General features: G+C 38.6%; 1 pseudogene; it reads right to left on the bottom strand.

Annotated features, from left to right (window-relative positions):
- LOC114613551 overlaps positions 1–5,458 on the bottom strand; it is a 9,603-nt pseudogene extending 4,145 nt beyond the window's left edge.
- Between the last annotated feature and the right edge of the window lie 544 nt (positions 5,459–6,002).

Genomic DNA, 6,002 nt, shown 5'->3' with positions numbered 1-6,002 from the left:
TCTCTCTCTCTCTCTCTCTCTCACACACACACACACACACACACATAACCCTAACCAAAAATCTAATACTAATAGGAATCACTCATGGGATTTCTTTCTTTTCCCTTAACCCTAAATTTCTTTTCCCCAAAAAGCTAACCCAACCTCTTCTACCCCTAACCCTGTAACTTTAACCCTAACCCTAATGCCCCTTAACACTAACCCACCCTTATCCCTAATCCTCATATCATAACCCTAACACTAACCACCTAACCCTAACCCCCGTAAAGCTAACCCCCTACCCTATAACCCTATCCCCTAACTTCTCTAAGCCAAATCCCTCACTGAACCCTAACTCTAAAAAGCTCTGTGCCATTTTGGCCTAGGGTTACAGTTCCAGTCCTGAGTCTTTTCTGAAGGACTGATAGATTAGTAGCTCTAACCCTCTAACCCCAATGGCTTGTTTACAATAAAATACTTTTCATTTGCATTGATCTGGTGTTTTGAGGTATGTTGGATCCAAGTAGACCTCATAACACAAAGGCTTTACCACATTAAGTACATTCATAAGGTTTCTCTCTACTATGTACTCTTTTCTACATTTGGAGGTAACTGTGAAGGACAAAGGCTTTACAACATTGTTTTCATCCATCAGGCTTTTCTCCAGTGTGATTTCTTTCATGGTTTGTTTGTTTGTTTGTTTGTTTTCTTTTTTTGTCTGAATTAGGGTTTTATTGCTGTGAAAAGATACCATGACTAAGGTAACTCTTATAAAAGACAGCATTTAATGGAGATTGGAGATGCCCTACAGATTCAAAGGTTCAGTCCATTCTCATCACCGAGGGAAGCATGGCAGTGTCCAGTGCTGGAAGAGCTGAAAAGCCTATCACCACAGTGACACAATTCCTCAAACAAGGCCACATATTCTAATAGTGCCACTTTCCCTTGGGCCAAGCATATTCAAACCACCATGTTTGAAAGTTATTGTGACTTGAAAAGGCTTTACCACATACATATGGTTTCTCTCCTTATATGTTCTTTTATGTATTTTGAGATTACTTGGTTGTGAAAAGGCTTTACCGCATTGATTACATTCATAGGGTTTCTCTCCAGTATGCATTGTTTATGGTTTTGAAGATTACTATGACATACAAAAGCTTTACTGCATTGATTACACTTATAGGGTTTCTCTCCAGTATGTGTTATGTATTTGAAGATAATTATGATATGCAAAGGTTTCACCACATTGATCACATTCATAGGGTTTCTCTCCAGTATGTGTTCTTTTATGGTTTTGAAGACTACGGTGATATGCAAAGGCTTTATCACACTGATCACATTCATAAGGTTTCACTCCAGTATGCATTCTTTCATGGTTTTGAAGACTAATGTAACATGCAAAGGCTTTACCACACTGAATACATTCATAGGGCTTCTCTCCAGTATGTGTTTTAACATGACTTTGAAGTCCACAATGATATGCAAAAGCTTTACCACACTGATTACATTCATAAGGTTTCTCTCCAGTATGCATTCTTTTATGTCTTTGGAGATGACTGGAACATACAAAGGCTTTACCACACTGATTACATTCATAGGGTTTCTCTCCAGTATGTGTTCTTTTATGGATTTGGAGATGACTGTGTCGTGCAAAGGCTTTATCACATCGATTACATTTGTAAGGTTTCTCTCCAGTATGAATTCTTTCATGCCTTCGAAGCTGACCATAGCATGCAAAGGCTTTACCACACTGATTACATTCATACGGTTTCTCTCCAGTATGTGTTCTTTTATGTATTTGGAGATAACTGTGATGGGAATAGGCTTTATCGCACTGATTACACTTGTAAGGTTTCTCTCCAGTATGTGTTCTTTTATGGATTTGAAGATAACAGTGATATACAAAGGTTTTACCACATTGATTACACTCATAGGGCTTCTCTCCAGTATGTGTTTTTTTATGAATTTAGAGATGACTATATTGTGAATAGGCTTTATCACATCGATTACATTTGTAGGGTTTCTCTCCAGTACGAATTCTTTCAAGCTTTTGAGGATAACTGTGATGGGCAAAGGCTTTATCACATTGAGTATATTCAGAGGGTTTCTCTCCAGTAAGACTTCTTTCATGCCTGCAAAGATAATTGGCACATGTCAAAGCTTTACCACATTCATTATACCATTCAATATGTTTATCTGTGGGAATTAATTTTATAATCTGGACTAGTTGTAAAGAGGAATGAGATCTTAAGGTCTTATCAGTTGGTTTACAATTGTGATTCTCCTTCAGTATGGCTTGCTTTACTTCTTTGAAGATGCTTATAATGCTGACAGTGTTTATTACATGGCTCACATTTATACAGTCCTTTTCCTTTTTGAATTTTTCACAAATACGAAGAACTCACAGCTTTACCACACTGAGTGCATTTATAAATTTTCCTATCATGTAAAATATGCTACATTTGCATACAGAGTTTGCAATGGGAACCAGGACAAACAGAGAAAATTTTCCCCATTCCTACTGCAGTGTGAGTTTGTGGATATATTCCCAATGAAGTTGGAAAACTAATTAATTATAAACTTGGATCACACTGAAAAAATCTATTTCAAATGGGGGAATATCTTCTAATTGTTCTGGGAGAGACAGAGAGGTACACTGCTTCTTTCAGTATCCCTATGCTCACAAGGCTTGTATCCATTGTGACACATGATATATCTATTAAAAGAAGAATGGGAAAGGAAAGATTTCCACATTGCATTCACAGTTTGACCTTTTGTTCATCAAAGACTTGTGATACAGGGATTAAAGTTTTTCTTCAACAACATTCTTGATTCTCATAAACTGCCTCTCTCACTAACCTTAGCGATGTTACTACAGGTTTGTGAGCAACACCAGCTTTACTATGGAATACTTGCTAATTAGATTTTGGACATATACACCTATTCAATGTATATATCTTATGCAATATAGGAGTGGCATGAATCTAAATAGATTGGCGGTTCTACAGAGTAGCTCCAAGAAAGTAGGTGCAAACGGTAATGTCTGTTAAGGGATTGTTTCCTAGTCTTCTTTCTTAGAGGAGTGCCTTGCAAACACAAATCAGACACATGTCACCGAGGTTCATCGATCCTTGTGAACTTAATAATCATCAATATACTTAAAAAGGTGCTTTTATTACACTGTTGTTTTTCTTTAAAATGCCCAGGACACATTAAAATTTCTTTAGTGGCATGCTCATACCAAATTGCACATGAAAATTACCTTGCATGTCTTCTAGAACTTTGACAATGTTCTTCAATATTATGGTCTTTCCAGTCGTAGCCTAAAATATAGTACCAGAAAATGTATGATTACTGGAAATTAGGCAAAATTTAAGTCACTATCTTCAGTGAACCTGATTTATTCACCTCAATCCTCATTCTCAATTGAAGTTACAGAAGAGCATCAGTAACAAAGAAACATTTGTTCCTTTATTTTAAAAAGTAAAAGAAAATTCACTGTCTTACCTATAGCAGTGAGGTTCCTGTAGGTTTCCAGCATCACATCTCTGTAGAGATTCTTCTGTGAAGGATCCAGCAAAGCCCATTCTTCTTGAGTGAAGTTCACATGCACATCATCATAGGTCACTGCATCCTAAAATATCCCACACATGTGTACGAAAGAAATCATGATACAGATAATCGTGTAAATTTATACTTTATTGACAATATATATAATTCTAGTGGTTCCTCCACTTATTTCCTGACCCAGAAGCTCTAATGTAATCACTAACTGATCTTAGAAGTAAACTGAATAATGAGGTTCACCTCTGTCATTTCTTTGCTCTTTGAATAAGATACAGCCTTACAGGAGAAATGCCAATTAACACAGAAGGGAGAAGGGAGGAAGAGGGAGGGAAGGAGGGAGAAGGAGAGAAAAAGAGAGAGACCACGACAAGTAAACAGTACTGAGCATGCATCAGAGAAATTGTATGAACAGTTACTAACTACAAAAAATGATGGACAAACTGGATGAATTGACTCATGCCTTCCTTTAATTCAGGAAGCAGTCAGGTGTATCTCACTGAATTACATGCCAGCCTGGTCTATCCAGGACAGACAGAGATATATATTAAGACTCTGTCTCCCCTGTAAAAATCAATCAAGCAAGAGAGAAAGAACTCAGAGGTTTTTACTGAAGTTCCCTCAAAGAATTATACACTCATTCCAGTTCTGTATTCATCTTCCAAAATTTTTAAGTGCCTCAGTTTAAACTGTAACATTAATAAGATCTTACTAAAAGGGCGTATATGTTTAAACAGTTACAAACGGACAGATGAAAATATTATTAGTGTAAATGTTGATCCTAAATAACCAACATAGGGCAGGAGAGATGGCCCAGCAGTGAAGAGCTCTTGCTGGACTTGAAATAGTTGCGCTCAATTGCCAGTACTTACAAGGGGCCTCCCAGCTATCCTTCACTCCAAGTTCTGGAAGTCTAAGGCCATCCTCTGACTACTGTGAGGATCAGGCACATGTGAGGTACATATTCATGCATACAGGCTAAGTACTCATATTCATTAAAAAAACAAAACAAAAAAATCCATAACAGGTAGGAACAATGTTATGCAGCTGCAATTCAATGTCTTACAAAGCTCAGGCAATATTAATGTCATGAATGCCATCCTGAGAAATAAAATATTCTCTGCCAGATTTCAAAAGTCACATGGATGAAGATCAATACAACAGCATATGCTTGACATGTAGCAAAATCTATATTTCAGGCCCATCAGCCAATAATACAAAAACAAGCAAGCAAACAAACAAACAATCAAATAGCCAGGCATGTTGACCCACATTTAATCCCAGCCTGCTTGAGCCAGAGTCAGGTGGAAGTTTAAGTCAGAGGCTTGCCTGTTCTATATACCTACTTTCAGGATAGCCATGGCTAAACAGGAAAACATTTTCTTCAAAACTAAAACCAAACCAAAACAAAAACACCAGGTTCACTGTAAAGAGCAGAATAAGAGTCACCATTATGGATAACTAACTTAAAAGAGAAAAAAAATGTGTGGCCTGGAGTGTAATGTCAAGATAAGCGGTATGCCCAAAGGAACAGTATGCCCTCAATTGTAATTGGCTGAGATGTAACCATGGTAACCGAGCCACGCTGTCTCTGTGTGACCAATAAAAACTACTGCCTCAATTCTGATTGGTTGAAAATAGCTTAAAAATCTATGGCCTGGCCTGTGCAAGTTTGCTCAGTCCGTGAGCCCCACGGAGATGCCCTCGTGTGAGACGTGTTAAGACGAGCCACCGCCAGGGCTGTCAGCCGCTGACGGAGAAAGCCCGCATTTCGCGCACCGGATTCCCTCCTGGTCTGCACAGATGCTGATGGACCAAATTTCGCCGGAACCAAGGTTGTCTCCCGGACGCATTCTCCGCTGACCCCAAATTGTGGGCGGACACAAGTCACGAACCTTACCTGTGGCGCCAACATCGACCAGGCCAGAGGTTAGTATAAAGTGCGTGTACGAACGAATGCAATCCTATTTCGCTATTTGTTTGTTGTCATTCATAAATAAATAAGCTAATCAGCCCTTTCCTCCGGGTTCGAGACTTTTTATTGCCCTTGTATGTGGTCACGATTTTGCGACAGTTTACAGCGTTTCGAGACACTCATAGCTTAGCACTGAATTGCTTCTGCTGCATCTTAAGCGATTTAGGGATAGAGTCTGCAAGAGAAGAAAGCTCACTAATCAGTTTCCACGACAACACAGTAGACACAAAAGACAGGAAATGGGTTGAGTCTATAGACACCCAAATCCAATGCCCAGTAAGGAATCTAGAAAGGTTTCTCCTACAAAAGCTTCTATAAACTCCCCAAAGAAAGCCACAAAGGAGAGACAATTGTTCAAAGATACCATCCTATCTGGGAACTTCTTTTTTAATGTTAAGCAAGTTTATTAAAAATAATGCTAACGCGATTCCGGGGTCCACTGATTCCAAGAGACCACTTATCAACTAAATAACAATGGTGAACT

Source organism: Grammomys surdaster, unplaced genomic scaffold (assembly GCF_004785775.1).
Source record: "Grammomys surdaster isolate TR1022 unplaced genomic scaffold, NIH_TR_1.0 126241, whole genome shotgun sequence".
Taxonomy (NCBI): Eukaryota; Metazoa; Chordata; class Mammalia; order Rodentia; family Muridae; genus Grammomys; species Grammomys surdaster.
This window is presented reverse-complemented; position numbering and strand designations above follow the sequence as displayed.